General features: G+C 43.5%; 1 long non-coding RNA gene across 1 annotated transcript; it reads right to left on the bottom strand.

The window, feature by feature from the left end:
• Nucleotides 1-10,164: 10,164 nt before the first annotated feature.
• On the bottom strand, nt 10,165-14,380 carry LOC141921086 (uncharacterized). Its single transcript, XR_012622546.1, has 2 exons — nt 12,411-14,380; nt 10,165-11,435 (listed from the first exon to the last, which is right to left on the bottom strand). It is a non-coding gene; the product is annotated as an uncharacterized LOC141921086 (long non-coding RNA).

Here is a 14,380-nt window from a genome sequence, read left to right as displayed (position 1 = left end):
TGATTCTGAAAATCTCTATGGAGGCAGTCTAGGCAGATGTCTCCACTCCTGTCTCACTTGTAAAGAGTCCTTCTTCAACCTGTGAGCTGAATTGAACTTACTAGCTATAGGATATTACTAATTTTGATGGAAGTAAGAGTTGTAATGCAACTGTAGCCCTTTCTGTTCAAAAACTCCCCTCTAAATGTAGTCCTCTAACTAAATATACTGATGGTATATAGCTGCTGTCACCCATATACTTTGGGAGAACTTAAAAGCTTGGCAGGAACTGCACCTTCCTCTGAACAAGAAGCATACTACCCCCAGGAGTAAGTAATAAAAAGAAAAGGCTGCTTTTCATGGAGATCCCAAATCTTGTGATGAACAGATTTTAAGTGATAAATATTAAGCTAATTCACCAGTGAATTTCATTCTTTTTTTTAATAGGAAAAAAAAAGATATTTTAGACAAACAGTGGGATTTCTCTTAACTGTCTTTAAACCTGGAGTTCAGTGCTACCTACATTCCCCTCAGAAGCCAGAGCCTAGACTGGTTTTTAAATGTTTACCTACTGTTTACTCAGAAATCCAGCAGACTAATCTTCTCCTGAAAATAAAGGCCAAATAACCCATTTTTCCTCCCTAGTTCTGCCTCTATTTCACGGTATCTATGCCCGCTCCAACACAGCAATGGATTAACTTTGCCCCCTGTGGTAACCTCAGGAGGTACCTAGCTTTCATGGATGGTAAAGCAGCCAGTACACAGCACAAACTGTAATGGCCAGACAAAAAGTGAAGGAAGACATCATTATTCTGGGGACTTATGTTTGGGCTGTCCGGAGGGCAGTGCATCCTTGATATGCTGAGCTGCAGGTGCTGCAGCGGTACCAGGGAGCATCCCAGGCTTTGACCTGCTCCCTAAGTTACACCCCATGCCAAAAGCACTGTATCAGGGTGATAAGGTCTTAGGAAAAAATGTTCCCAATAAGTGGAAATATGAAATATTTTATCCTGAGATCTGCTGCTTGGCATGGCATTGGTATAAGAGGTGTTTTGTGGCATCATCGGTTAGCCAGCTGATAGTGAAAAGCCAAAGCTTAGGAGGTGTGCTAATCAGTTTTCACAATTGTGGCTGAAAAGCTGAGGCATCAATGTTGTTGGTGTTAACTGGCATCCCAGAAAAGGAAGGAACTGGAAAAAGGCTGGTTCCAGCCAATGAAAGCAAACGGGGGGAAAGAAAACAGCCTGTGCCAGTTCTGCAGCCAAGGCAATTGTAAAGGGATCTCATGAAACGCAGCAACTGTGAAACCCTTGGTGGTGGCCACAGGGTCCTGGTCCCACAGCCCTGTACCCCTCTGTTTCCCAGCAGAAATAAACAGGCAAGGAAACAAGCAAATCTCCAGTACAACAGACATGAACAGGATAAGGAGGAAGAAAAGGGAGTGTGCTTTGCTACTTTTCAATTCTCTGTTCTTTTCTTGTTACTGCCTTGCCTGTGTATGCTGTTAACAACTGCTTGGCTCGCGCTGTGTGCCCCAGAGTGAGGGGTGTCAGTCAGAGCAGGGGCAGGGGGGCTGCCAGAGGCTTTGCAAGGTGGGAAAAGATTGCACCCGCTCTGCCCTACTCACTGCTGCCTGGGAAGGGAGTCCTGCTGAAACAGTGGGGAGAAATGTTCCAGAAGGCAAAAAAATCCCAAATGGCAGGATAAGCAAACAACTTAATGACGCTCCAAAGAGCACGAGCCCCAGCTCCACAACTGTGCTGTTCGAGGCTGAGTCACGCGCCTTAGGAGAAAGAAGAGTGGAAAAGATAAAAAGCCAAAAGCAGAAGAGGGTCAGGAGACAAGCCAGGGGTATGAGTGTAACACTGTCATGAGATTCCCTTGCCAGTTTTGTCCATGTGCAGTTGGCAAGAAATAATATTTTCTGATATTTTCTCAATTCCTTGCTTTTAAAACTGACCAAAGAGTTTATAATTAGAGGCATGATTAGGCTAGAAAAAGAAAATAAGATATTCACATTAAATCGCTGAATAATCTGCCTGCAAAATCTGTGAGGCTGAAGTGGGCATTCCTTCTAAAATCTCTGGTCATGATTTGTATTTGCCTGCATTTCCAGTGATCTAATAACTCAAATTTATGACTGTGAAGAGACAGGGAAGTTGGCATTAAGACAATAAGAATGAAGAGCTGAAGGGCTTTCTGAATCAGTTTTCTTAGGCCATTTTTATCAGAGTTGGAGTAAAGAAGGTCATCTTATTTCCCTGTGGATTTTGACTCTCAGAAAGAAGATAGTGGAACTCTCCCAATTAATTTATTCTAAAATATGGAAATAAAGCTTTTCAGCAAAACTATGGAGAGGATTTTCTTGACATATCAGCTGAAGTTATGTTGCCTGCATCTGTGATCACTGAGCTTTGCTCTCAGAACTAATAGTTCACTGTTTGCAGAAGAGGTTCGTAAGATAGCCAGCACGGGACAACATGAGGGAGTCTGGGTGGATGAGAGAAGGAGCGACATGGAGAGACAATAAAGAAATGGAGCAAAAGTCCCAAGAAAAACATATCATTTATTCCAGGAAAAAAAAAAAAAAGTATCAATCTAAAAAAGCACAAGTAGCCTTTCCCATTAGTGTTGACACATTGTCACCACACATAAGGGGGGAAATGTGCCAAAATTCCAATCACAGAGCAATGAAATCTAGATTAAAACGATAGAGAGCGCTATCTCAAGAAAGTGAAATGATCCATCCTTGAGAAACTGTGACTATAGAGAAGATAATTGTTATTACTGTTGTGCAGCAAATGAATTGTAATTTAGGAGTCAGCTTTGCAAAGATGCTTTTTACAAATGCAAGATAAATTTTATAAATGCAATATTTAGGCTATGCCATTTGTGTCTTTTTGCAAATGAATAAACTCTAAATACATCAATAAATGGATAATACTAAGTAAATAAATAATATAGTCTGATGTCCTGTAGCAAATTCATGACAGAACTGAGAACATAAGTTTCTTCATTCTGCATCCTGTGCTTTCTTACTAAGTCATTCTATTTGCGTTTTGTTCTTACTCTTTGAGAGGCACTGATTTATACCAATGTATTTTTATCTGACTTTAAAAAAGTCTTTTAGAAAAGTTCTTGACCTCTTTTGATAGAACAAATAATAGATACAGTCCAGAGCTCATCACACTTCACAACTCCCTCCAGGGTCTGAAAAACACCTGCTGATTCACTGCACAACTATTTATTCCTGCTGTTCTTCTGTTAGCATCTCCTTTAAAAGCACAATGTGGCCGGGGTCAGCAACTTTAAGAGTTATGTTTTGGCAAAAACTTAAAATCAAACTGAAGGTAAGAATTGGAGTTTGGAAAGTACAATAAAAAAAGAATTGAGCTGAGAAAACAAAATAAAACCTCAATTTTACTTCAGGTTTCTACTTTCATGGCAGTGTAGCCTTTCCATCAAATAAAAGGAAAGATCTTTAGATTCTGAATAACCTGAAGGGCCACTTGTAATGGTTACTGAATAACGTGGCTATGGCTTGCCATCACACACTGTTCTTTCCTGTTTGCTTCAGATATTTCACACGTACCTTTTTTTTAACAAGCCGTAGAAACAGCAGTCTCATATATTTTAAAGTTGTCCATCTGATATAAAATCGGGAGGCAGTAGTAAATGAATGTCAGAAAGTGTAGTAAAAACGCCTGTACAAATTTTATCCATGTAATTATCTTCTGGGAAGTGGTAAACTAGTTTCTCTACTCAGGCTGAAATTTTGATGGGCTTGATTTCTTTCTTACCTTCTTTTGATATAACTTTTTGGAATCAGTGGAGGAAACCCAGTATGAAACAATACGAGGTGTATCAGAGCTACATTTCAGAAGTCTTTATTAGTATCCAGGACACTGCTTTGTGTGATCGGAGTAATTGCAACCAGCTACTTCACTGTCAGAGGATGAATTCAGAGGAAGCGTCTCAGAAAGATGGAGAGGGGGGAACAGCGAGGATGAGGCCCTGATTTCTCGTTTTGCTTCCACCATAAGTGCGCTGTCACCTACATGGTGCAGCGCCTGCCGGTGCACAGTCCCAGGACAAGGGCTGGGCCTGGAGGAGCCAGTTAGTAATGTCACCCACTGCCTGAAATCAGGGAATTTTTTAGAAATTTCCAAACAAGGTGCCAAAAATGGAAGCCCTTTAGATCACTGTGCAGTGGAAAAAGGGTTTTGCTCTTTCCTCGTGTGATGAATTGTTAAAAATGTGTAAGCTGAAATTCCCTTTGCCTGTTCCAATTAAGGAAAGGGATGTACATTGCTAAGGAAAATGTGAGCTGCTGAAATGTATTTTCTTTTATTGCTGGGAAACATTTTATCCTGCATGGAATATGTCAGTCATACAGGAAATGCAGTCATTTTCATGGTTTTAATTATTTCCACTGAGAAAGTGTTTTGTTTTCTCCTGAAAATCTTGTGGTTGCAAAAATAAACAACTAAATGTCATTAATGCTGTGCTTTGACTTCTTGCTGGTTTTTGACCACAGTTGGCAACCTGAAAGGAGGTTTACATGCATTCATTAGTTCCAAATGTCTGGGTAAAGCTTTCCAAAGTCCATCAAAATTTTCAAATTGTTGAAGGCAAGCAGGTAACGAAACCAGCCTCCAATACACCAGTCATTTGGTGTTCACGCAGTGTGCTTGAAGAAATAAGCAGCGTACAATCCTGAGATGTGATGAAAGTTTTGACTCATCCATTCACCAGAATGCTCCTCACCTGGGTTCATTAACAAGTAGCAAAGACAGTCTTCAATAGGCAGTATACATCCGAAGGTGTCCAGGGGATATTGGGTTTGAGACCATCATTTCGCTTCGCAGGAGGAGACACTGAAAGCTCAGGAAGGTAGAGTGACAAGTCTGATACCACCCAGGACAACATAGAAGAGGTTGTTTGGAAGAAACAGAGGGTTTCTGTCCCAGAATCCTTCCCTGCCTCTGTACTCACCAAAATCCCATCCTTTGGAATACAGGTAGGGGAAATACTACGCTGGCAGCACTTCAACAGGGAGGTGCCAGTAAGCTTTCCTTCCGCACCGCATTAGCCCCATGGGCCAGGTATGTATTTTGCTGGCAGAGAGAGGCCGATGGGGAAACTGTTTGCTTCCCACTTAAAAAAAAAAAAAAAAAAAGGTTTCTCCTGGTCACTACGAGAAGGGAGTGAAGCTCATTTGGCCAACATCTCTCCAGCTCCTCGCACTGTCAGATGTAGCTCCCAAAGGCATGCTGTGCCTGTATGGGTAGTAGTCGCTTTGTTATCCAACACGGATTGTTTTTGTCTGCACGTGTGGGACCCTGGGGACCTCCTCAGGGAGGACACCTTTGTGAGGCCATGGCATCAGAGCAGATCCCTGACATGCACCCTCCAAAAGCACTTGGTGCTGGTTACATCCCACTGCAGTTCAGGGGCTGGCATTTGCTCTTCAGTCATTTGCACTTTTATTTGCTTTTTTTAAATCCCAAGATACATATCACCTCTGGCAAAACTGGTTTGGTGATCTCCAGGGTAGAAGCAAACTCTCCCCTGTAATTTTCTGTTTAGTTTACCAGCATGATTTTTACAAAGGACTTCCCCAAGCCACTGAGGACTGCAGCAGCCTGGGGGCTGATGCTGCCTCCCTCCCCACTGCTGGCACAGGAGGACACAGCCTTGCAACAAGGCAGCTGCAGCCGGTCACCAAGATCCCTGCCATCCTGGCGTGGCTGCTTGGCTGAGTTACGTCTGTGAAACAAGAGACCTTAGCATCAGGACTTGGACGTCTCTGAAGACTACAGAATTCCTGGTGCACTCATTTGGCTTCTCCATGGCGTGGGCTGCCAGCCTATGAGCAACTCCATTCAGCAGACACCCTCCTCCCTCCCTTCTCATTCAGATTCAGACTCTGTGCTGTTCAGTTTGGCTTAAGCCTCTCTGTTTCAGACTAATCACTGAAGCATTAGTTTAAATTCACACTGATGAAATAGGCATTGGCAAAGGCCAAGGGGCTGTCAGTGGTGCAGCCATGTGCTGTGTGGGAGACACGGTGCCCTGAAGAGCCACTGGACTGCCTCTGAGCAGGAATGCCCCCAAGGAAGGGATCTCTAAGATTGGGTTCACAGCAAACAGGGGGTACACAATGCTTTAGCCTTCCAGTACATCTTCTAACTTCACCAAGCCCTGTCAAAGAAGTGTGGACAAAGCACAGTTTTGTAGTTAGCTGTCATTTTAGCTCTTGGTAAGGACTTTCCTACTGTGGACATAGCACACGAGAAAGCTTTTTGTGCATGTGGAGTCAATAGGCAGGAGTTACTGACTTGGCGGAAGCTTATTTTCATACCACAAAAAATAATCAGAAACTCCAGAGCAGTACTAGGGTGACTGATTAGTTGCAGATACTTTTATGAGAGAAAGGGAACTTGCCAGTCTCTTCATGGCTTCTTTAGGAAAGTGAAAGACCCATTTTCCTTCTCCAACTTCATCACAGAGAGCTCACACCAATCTCACTGTCTTTCAGGGAAGCTGGTGAGGAGTTTTGGCACTGCCTTCAACTTCTCCCCCCTCCAGACAGGGAACTTCGAATATTTCCCTGATGCTCCACCTTCTTCTCCAAATCTTACCCTTTCCTAGGTAGTGACCAATACTCACTTCACCACCCAAAAGTCTCTTCTTTCCTGTCTGTGACTCTTCTGAATCACACCTTGGTTTTTTGCAGTGGGTGTCTGCCCTGTCCTGATGGACAGCCCTGAAATTTCAGTTGTACTCAGTGAACATGTCTTCACACCCACCACCACATACACACCCATGCTTTCTTACTCCCAGCTCTCTGACCATGTCGTCTCCTCTCCCTCAGCTCACTGAGGGGGTCAGAGCAGCTACATCACAGAATCACAGAATCATCTACGTTGGAAAGGACATTGTAGATCATCTAGTCCAACCGTTAACCATCAGCAAGGGGGGAAACTCAGACCTTCTGGTCCCTTCTGAAGAAAGTCCCAGTTTGCTGCAAGACATCTGACTTTGAAGCAGCTCTCCCTGTGGTTTAGAGTTTTTTGTGACTAACAACATGTTTAGACATATATATCTGTATTTATCATTGTAGGGTTTTGGCTCCCTTGCCAATTCTAAAATCGAATACACTTGAGCCAGCTCTCAAACTCTTAGACATGTGCCACTGAAATCAGAGGCAACATGTTAAAGCGCCTAATTGCTGGAGTCTTATGATTATCACATCTACACAACCCAACCTCTCAGTTGTAAAAACCTGAAAGCCTGAGTTCATTGAGCTTCATTCATATAAATTCAAGAATTAGAATATGAATGTAAATAATTCAGCATTTTTTATTTTTAAAAGACATGTTTTCTAAGCCAGTCTTTCGATTTTGATTTTTCTGAAAGGTATATGAAGTGTTTAACATATCATCTTCAGTTCGAACATCCATGACATTAAAATTGAGGAGGAGAAGCAATTTTATGGATAGAAGAGTTTTAATCATTCAGGATTATGACCACAGGACAGTTGGAACAGTCCAGCCCTTGCACCATTGACACAGATGGGGCAGCAGTGGACACATATGTAAGAGACAGTGCTCAGATGATGTGCAGCGCCTTTGAAACACACTCTTGAAAGTCAGGTTTTCAATTTGCTAGTGAGAAGTGAGGGCCTGAGCACAGCCTGAAACTGCTGCATTCACCTGAAAACCCCCCTGCCAAGTGAAACCCATGCTGGTGGCAAGCTAGAGCAGTGAGAGCTGGGGGACACAGCTGCAACAGTGTTCCCCTGAGTTGATCTCCAGCCTGTGTCTCTTTGGAGGCGTTGGGAGCTCAGGGCAAGAGCAGAGCCACTATCAAAGTCTCAGACTCTTCTTTGTCAGATCCTGCTTCCTCCCAGATAAAGGGTGACATGGAGCAAGTGGAATTTGGAGAAATTTGGGCTTCTTGGAGAAAAAGTAGAGAAGCTCCACTGCACTGCGTTGCTCTGCACGGTAACTGCAGATGGCCAGGTGCAACACATGGGCTTGCACTCAACACATAGACTCTGCGGGAGCTGCACAGGCTGCAGTTGTAGCATTACAGCAGTGATTTACTCTCAGATTTGGAATGGCTGCTTTCAGAGACCCCCTGTGTCATTCCATCCCTTTGTCTTCATTTCCAAGTGACTGGTGGACCAAATTGAGGTTTGATCACTGTAGGTTGCCGTTAGTTCAGAGAGGAGAGATCTTTGGACAGCTTGCTGGGCCAGGGGCCACCCTGAGTCCCCGTGGACGTGGTTCCTGCCTGGACTGCACCGCCCTGGGAAAGAGGAAGGTGGGGAGCAACTCACAGCTGTCTCAGCAACAGCTTGTGCTGTGCACCCCACTTCAGCCCCTTTAACTGAGCAAAGAAAGGAAGCAAACAGCTTCTCCTGTTTAGGCTGAGTCTCCTCATGATAAGACAGGTTTGTCTCAATTAATCTTATATACATGTCTATGTTTGAGTACCACATAAGTTTATTTCATGCACAAAGGCACCTGGAAACACTATTACAAAAGGCAGTTATGCAGAAGTTGAGAAATCCCAGAAACAGAGTATTCATGCCTCTGTAACTCAGCTCTTTTGTGCATATGCACAATACATTGTTTAATATCTTTATTGCATACAGTTTCTTTCACACGCCCTCACTTTGTTCAGTACACAAAGCAGATAAAGTGTAGTTAATAATAATTTGGAGGTCTGTGTTACATCAGAGCTCAGACGGCAAAACCACAGTGATTGCTGCTGTCCTTATAACCTGCAGTGCTAGTCAGTATTTTGATTCGGTTTGGTTTGTTCCAGCCTATGATCCTAACCTTGGAAATGGAGATAATCTGTCATGGAGATATGGTTAACAATTTCCCTATAAAATGCTAGATGGTACTGTAATATATAAAAATTTCATAAGCCTGAATTAATCCATCTTCATAACATGCCAATCAGATGAGTGGGTAGCATTATCTCTGTGCTGGGGTTGAGGAACTGGGATGTATCATTTTAAGTCTAAAAACATCCCTTAAATTTCGATGTCCGGTCTGAGAAACCTAGGATCTGTCCTTGTCATTTAATATTAAGCAAGTCTTAATACATATAAAGGCAGTTACTATCGACTTTGTTCGCACTTGGGAGTCTTGAACACAGCTGAAAATAACGCTTGTATGATCACAGATCATACAAAGAGAAAAAATGTCTGACAGCATCCTCTGTAGGCCATCTAGACCATCTTCCTGCCCTAAGAAAAGGTCAGCTATATCAGTCTTCCCTGGGTATCCCTATTGCTAAATTGTTCCGGTCTAACCTGTTCTTAAAAATCCCTAAAAAAAAGAGATTTCGCTGTCTTCTGAGACAGCTTTCCTCCAGTGCCTAATTACACCCCTTGTTAGATCGGTGTTTAGACTAAACCCTCTGTACGACTAGTCCATCTTTCCTTGCTTTGTCCACAGGGGACATGAAGAACTGTATATTCCTCTGCTCTTTGAAAATGCTGAATATCTGCTGCTGGACCCTGGAGTCCTCACTGGCTCACACCTTTTTGGGGAATACTGCCCAGAATGGGGCACGAAACGCCAGCAGAGGCCTCAGGGGTGCTGATTAATGCAGAAAAATTTCTCTGTGCCTCTTATGTGTTACTTTTCTGCTTGTATGTCCCAGATGTGATCCTCACATTTCCTCACGACGGTGTCAGTGTTATTGCTCATTAATAACTTGGGGTTAACCCCAGTTCCTTTTCTGTAGAACTATTATGTGTCCTGCCAGGTCCCATTTCATAATTTTGGAATCAATTACTCTTTTTATACTAAATATAGACCTTTGTGGTCTTCCTTACTGAATTATTTCCCACATCTTTCCAACTTATTACACCAATTTGTTAGTCTTCTGCCCTTCTGTGTGCCTGCAGCTCCCCCCACAAACAGGTGTTGTTTGTGGTCTCCCACAAAAATTTAATATGTACATCTGCTAATGACATGAGTGATGGAGCAGAAAGCACAAAAGAGAAGCAGATGTAGGACAGACCACTTTGGAAACAACAGTAGATTTTTTTCTATTTTAACAGTGATCTGTAAATAATTACTTAAGTAGAGTTCCCGTTGTTGTCCAAAAAGCGGATTCATCACCTGGTGTGCAATAGGTCAATAATCACACCCTCAGGAGAGACGTTGCTTATTTATTTTAGGGTTGTGCAAGCCTAGGTGCTTGGTGGTTTCCCACAAATCAAGCACCCCAAAGAGACTCTTTGCATTATATTTATACACAAAAACTGCAGAGTTAGTAATTTTCCAAGTCCATCTGCTCTTTGATGATTGGTTAATAATTTACATATAATTATAATACTGCTGACACAATAATTCTACCACTATGCATGCTCAGGGGAAGGGTCTTTACCTGGGCACGGGTCTTCTTGACATATAGGTGTGATTTTTACTATTATAATGAGGATAGTTCAGCTAAGGATAGATGGACCTTGGGTTTGCTTGCCAAGTTGGCAATGTAGCCTCTTCAAGGTCTAATTGCTCTGGGATGTCCTTGCTCAAAGAAGGCTATCTACTTGTTCTTCTGATTAGGGATGCCTTTGGCTTTAACATATACAAAGAACATCTTTCTAGACCTAAGCATAATATTGCTACATTGTTCTAAAAGTTTAACCTTCAACACCATCATAATTATTTTCCAAGCATTTAAGAAACAAGGTGTCTGCAAATTAACAAACTACCACAGAAAGTCTGGTGTAAGTGACTTTGCCAGTATCAGGTATCAACCCTTATGTCACAAGGCTGGGGTTGGAGCTCAGCTTTCACCTGCCTCCAGGATGGGGCAATTCTTGGGCCCCCACTCAGTTCAGAGATGTCTGGGGTGTCTGACTGGGGGCAGCTCTTTCCTTCTATGGAAAGAGAAGGACAAGGTGCCACCTCTTGGACACCAGGAGCTGGGAAGGAAGGACATGGTCACTGAGGACAGCACCTCCAGAGACTTCAGCTTTTAAGCTCTAGCATACCTGTATATGTTTTAACTCCTGATTTAACCAAACCTAGACAGGTTTTCGCAGGAACAGGAAAGCGTACATTCTTGGCACAAAGGTTAGCCTTGCTAAATTTCAAGCAATTGGTATGAGGCAGGATAGGGGAGTAATTACAACAGTAACATTTTTGCAAGTAAAGAAATTTTTGGGCACTGGCAAAAGCAGATTTTTCTCTCAGCATTGTTTGTGGAAAGAACACTGTTTGTATGAGCTTTGCTGCAAGATCTTAAATGCAGTGGACCTGCTGATCACAATGGCTGTGGCTGAAGCGAGGTTTTCAAAGGCAGGGCAAAGGGAGGTCAGGGACTGGACAAGTTGGGTGTTGTACCAGGCTGTCATTCTGTCCAGGAAACATGAAGAGGACCTGGGCAGGCAACCAGAGAGCCCAGGACAGGATGCTCAGCTAGAAGGAAGGATGGCAGGAATTAGTCCATGCTCAAAGTGTCTCAAAAAAGCAAGGCACAGTTGTACAGTTACAGCCAAGCAGCATTTTTTACAACGATGGGCAGCTACGGAGATTGCCTCATACATTTATGAATGGAAGGAAAAAGACAATTCCTAACTCTTCTGTTAAGTATATTAACTGGGTTGCTATGTATTTAGTCATCAGGGACCCTGCCTGTGGCCAGCTATGGCCTGGGTACTCACAGCAGCTACTGATGTTCACCTCAGGACAGCTCTTCTTTTACTTTTTTTTCCCCTTAATTTCAACCAAAGCTATTGAAATTAGTAAGATGGTAAGCACCCCGAAACAAGGGGTGCTACCTAGCACAACGCAGTGGGCAACTTTATAAATACCCAGTGCCACTTACTGGGTGTCCATTGAGGGTCTACCTTTGCAAGACCATCTGACCTCAAGTTCTCTACCCTCTGGTAACAGGGATGAACAACAGCAGACCCGGCGTGGGATTCAAAAGAGGAGTGGGGGGAATTACCCATGATGGGCTCTTCCCTTTCATTCGGACTCCACAGTTAAACCTCTACACCGATGTCACGTACCTCCTTTATGTCAACAATAATATTATAATCTTCACTATAACATAAATCCATCAGAACTATGAGCTCACAGAAGCAGGTTTTGTATTGTTGACTTGGGTTTCTTGAGCACAGACAAGCAAATTAAGTTCCTGCTTTATGGGGTTCAGATTAATAATTTGGGGGAAAAAACGAATCCACTGCTTTTAATGGGGATTGTTTTTTGAGCTGTTTTAAAAGAATAAAAGATGTTTATTTTTATTCCACTAGAGGTCACCAGCACTATATTTTTACGAAGCAGACTACAGGAAAGAGCAGGATCATTTCAGTTCAAGAAGTTCACTTGGGACTTAATTATGCGGTGAATTTGGCCAGCTAATCATTCTGAAATAACTGTTTGTACCAAACTACTTTGGAGAAACTCCGCACAGAGATTTCTGCTTTGGGAGCTGAGCATTTTTCTGAAAAAAAAAAAAAAAAAGAAAAAAATCACTTTAATTCAGTACTAGAGTGTTCACACCATAAAGGATAGCTTAGAAAAGTTAGGTCATACCAAAATAAGTAGACTGAGCAGGTCTTTTGAAGTGGTTAGGCCACAATTAAAAAGTAGAATATTCACTAATAAGAGAGCAAATTAAAATAAGGATTTGAAATTAGATTCCGTGCTCCTTCTTTCCTGCGGCCAGCTCAGTAAATGAGGACCAGAGAGGATGTTTTGTGGCAATGTACATTAACTCGTACTTGGGACTAGCCCTATGGCTACTCCAAAGTCTGTAACGCTTGGAAGTACCCCTGCCTGTAGCACTTCTGCTGCCTCCTCACTGCAGCCCTGTGGGGATCTAGTCTGTGGTCACAGCAACAACTTAACTTATTAAGGACACACTCAGTCAGGCACTGTTTTTGCTGCAGTGCCGTTCCCTCCCTTACCCTGCCTCTTCCGTGGGCCTTGGAAGCTGTGCCCAGCAAGTGGTGGTCACAGCTAGATTGCGAGTGGTATCACAGCTGGCTAATATTAAATTTGCTGTGATATGTTATGCAACATGCAGATAATCAGAGCCAGGGGTGGCAGCAGCAGCTGTTAAATCAGCCCCATGTCTCTCACACATCTAGTGACAGGAGTATCCCCAAGGGAGCACCAAAACTGCCTTTCTACTGCAGCAATTTGAGGCCTCTCACACCTCCCCTCTTGCTTCCCCACAGCAATGTTGCAGCCCACTTTTCTTCCCTCAGAGCTGCATCATGCAGTTAGCTCTCTCCATGTCATTGCAGCAATGTCAGGTTCGAGCCTTACTTAACCCGTTACCCCAAGGTCTTAACGTGGCCTTCTCACCTTGACATCTCATGCTACGAAAGGATCAGGTCCTACAGCAGAGCCATGGGCTATGTATATTGGTTCAGTTGCTGTAAGGTTGTATTTTTCCATGAATAATGTAATTGCAGGCCTCAGTGTGCTTTTCCAGAGGGGAGTAGGGCCATCACACATCCTGCTGCTCCAGGAGATAAGGGCACACAATAGCCCAGAGCCATGGTGCACAGCCCCTAGCACACCACCGGGAACTTCACCTTTGCTGACAGACCAGTTCAGGGGCCAGGCAACAGGAAATAAAAAGAGTCTCTTCCCAGAAAGTTGTACATTGCTCATGAATCACCTGATATCAATGGCAAATGCAGCTGCCAAACATTGTGCAGCTCCATGAGCGATGGCTTACATAAATCATTTAACGAGTTCATATGCGCCACTACAGATATTTTCCTCTTCCGTGTTCTGCCCCCAACTCTATGCAAAGCCTTTCCCCGTTTATCTCCTTGTTCTTCCATCCACTTTTGAGTTTACTCACCTTCCTAACCTCACCCCCTCTATGGGTATCACCTTGGCTGTGCTCCACCAAAGGAGCTCAGGAGACAAGGGGTCATCCACCTGCACGAAACTCAGAGCCACTGCAGTCCCTGTCAGCTATGGAGCAGTTTGGCTTCTGCCTGTGAGAGAGCAGGAGGTGTCAAGCAGTGAGCGATTCATGATAGGGCATGAAATGTGTTGGCTATATTGTCACCGGGCAATATGAGTGTCTGCCAAAATGCAACAAATGTCACTCCCTGCAACACCTAGCTGTGAGAGGAGCATGGCAGACAGCTAGAGAAGGTGGCTGCAAAACTTCCAAATGTTTCTGGCAGCAAGTAGTGGTTTAGAGGTATCAGAGACAGCAAAACCCCCACCTGCTTAGCTGGGGCACTCACATTTGGGATGGCTGGAGCAGGAACTGAAGCAGATGCTTTCCAGCACTCCACCATGCACCACAATTTTGGAAGGAACAGCTAAGCCACTGTGTATGTGAACAATTCTATTTCTCATGGCTCTCGACAAGCAGCTAGTAC

This window comes from Strix aluco, chromosome 3 (assembly GCF_031877795.1).
Source record: "Strix aluco isolate bStrAlu1 chromosome 3, bStrAlu1.hap1, whole genome shotgun sequence".
NCBI lineage: Eukaryota > Metazoa > Chordata > Aves > Strigiformes > Strigidae > Strix > Strix aluco.
The sequence above is the reverse complement of the archived record's forward strand: the minus strand, read 5'-3'. Positions and strand labels throughout refer to the sequence as shown.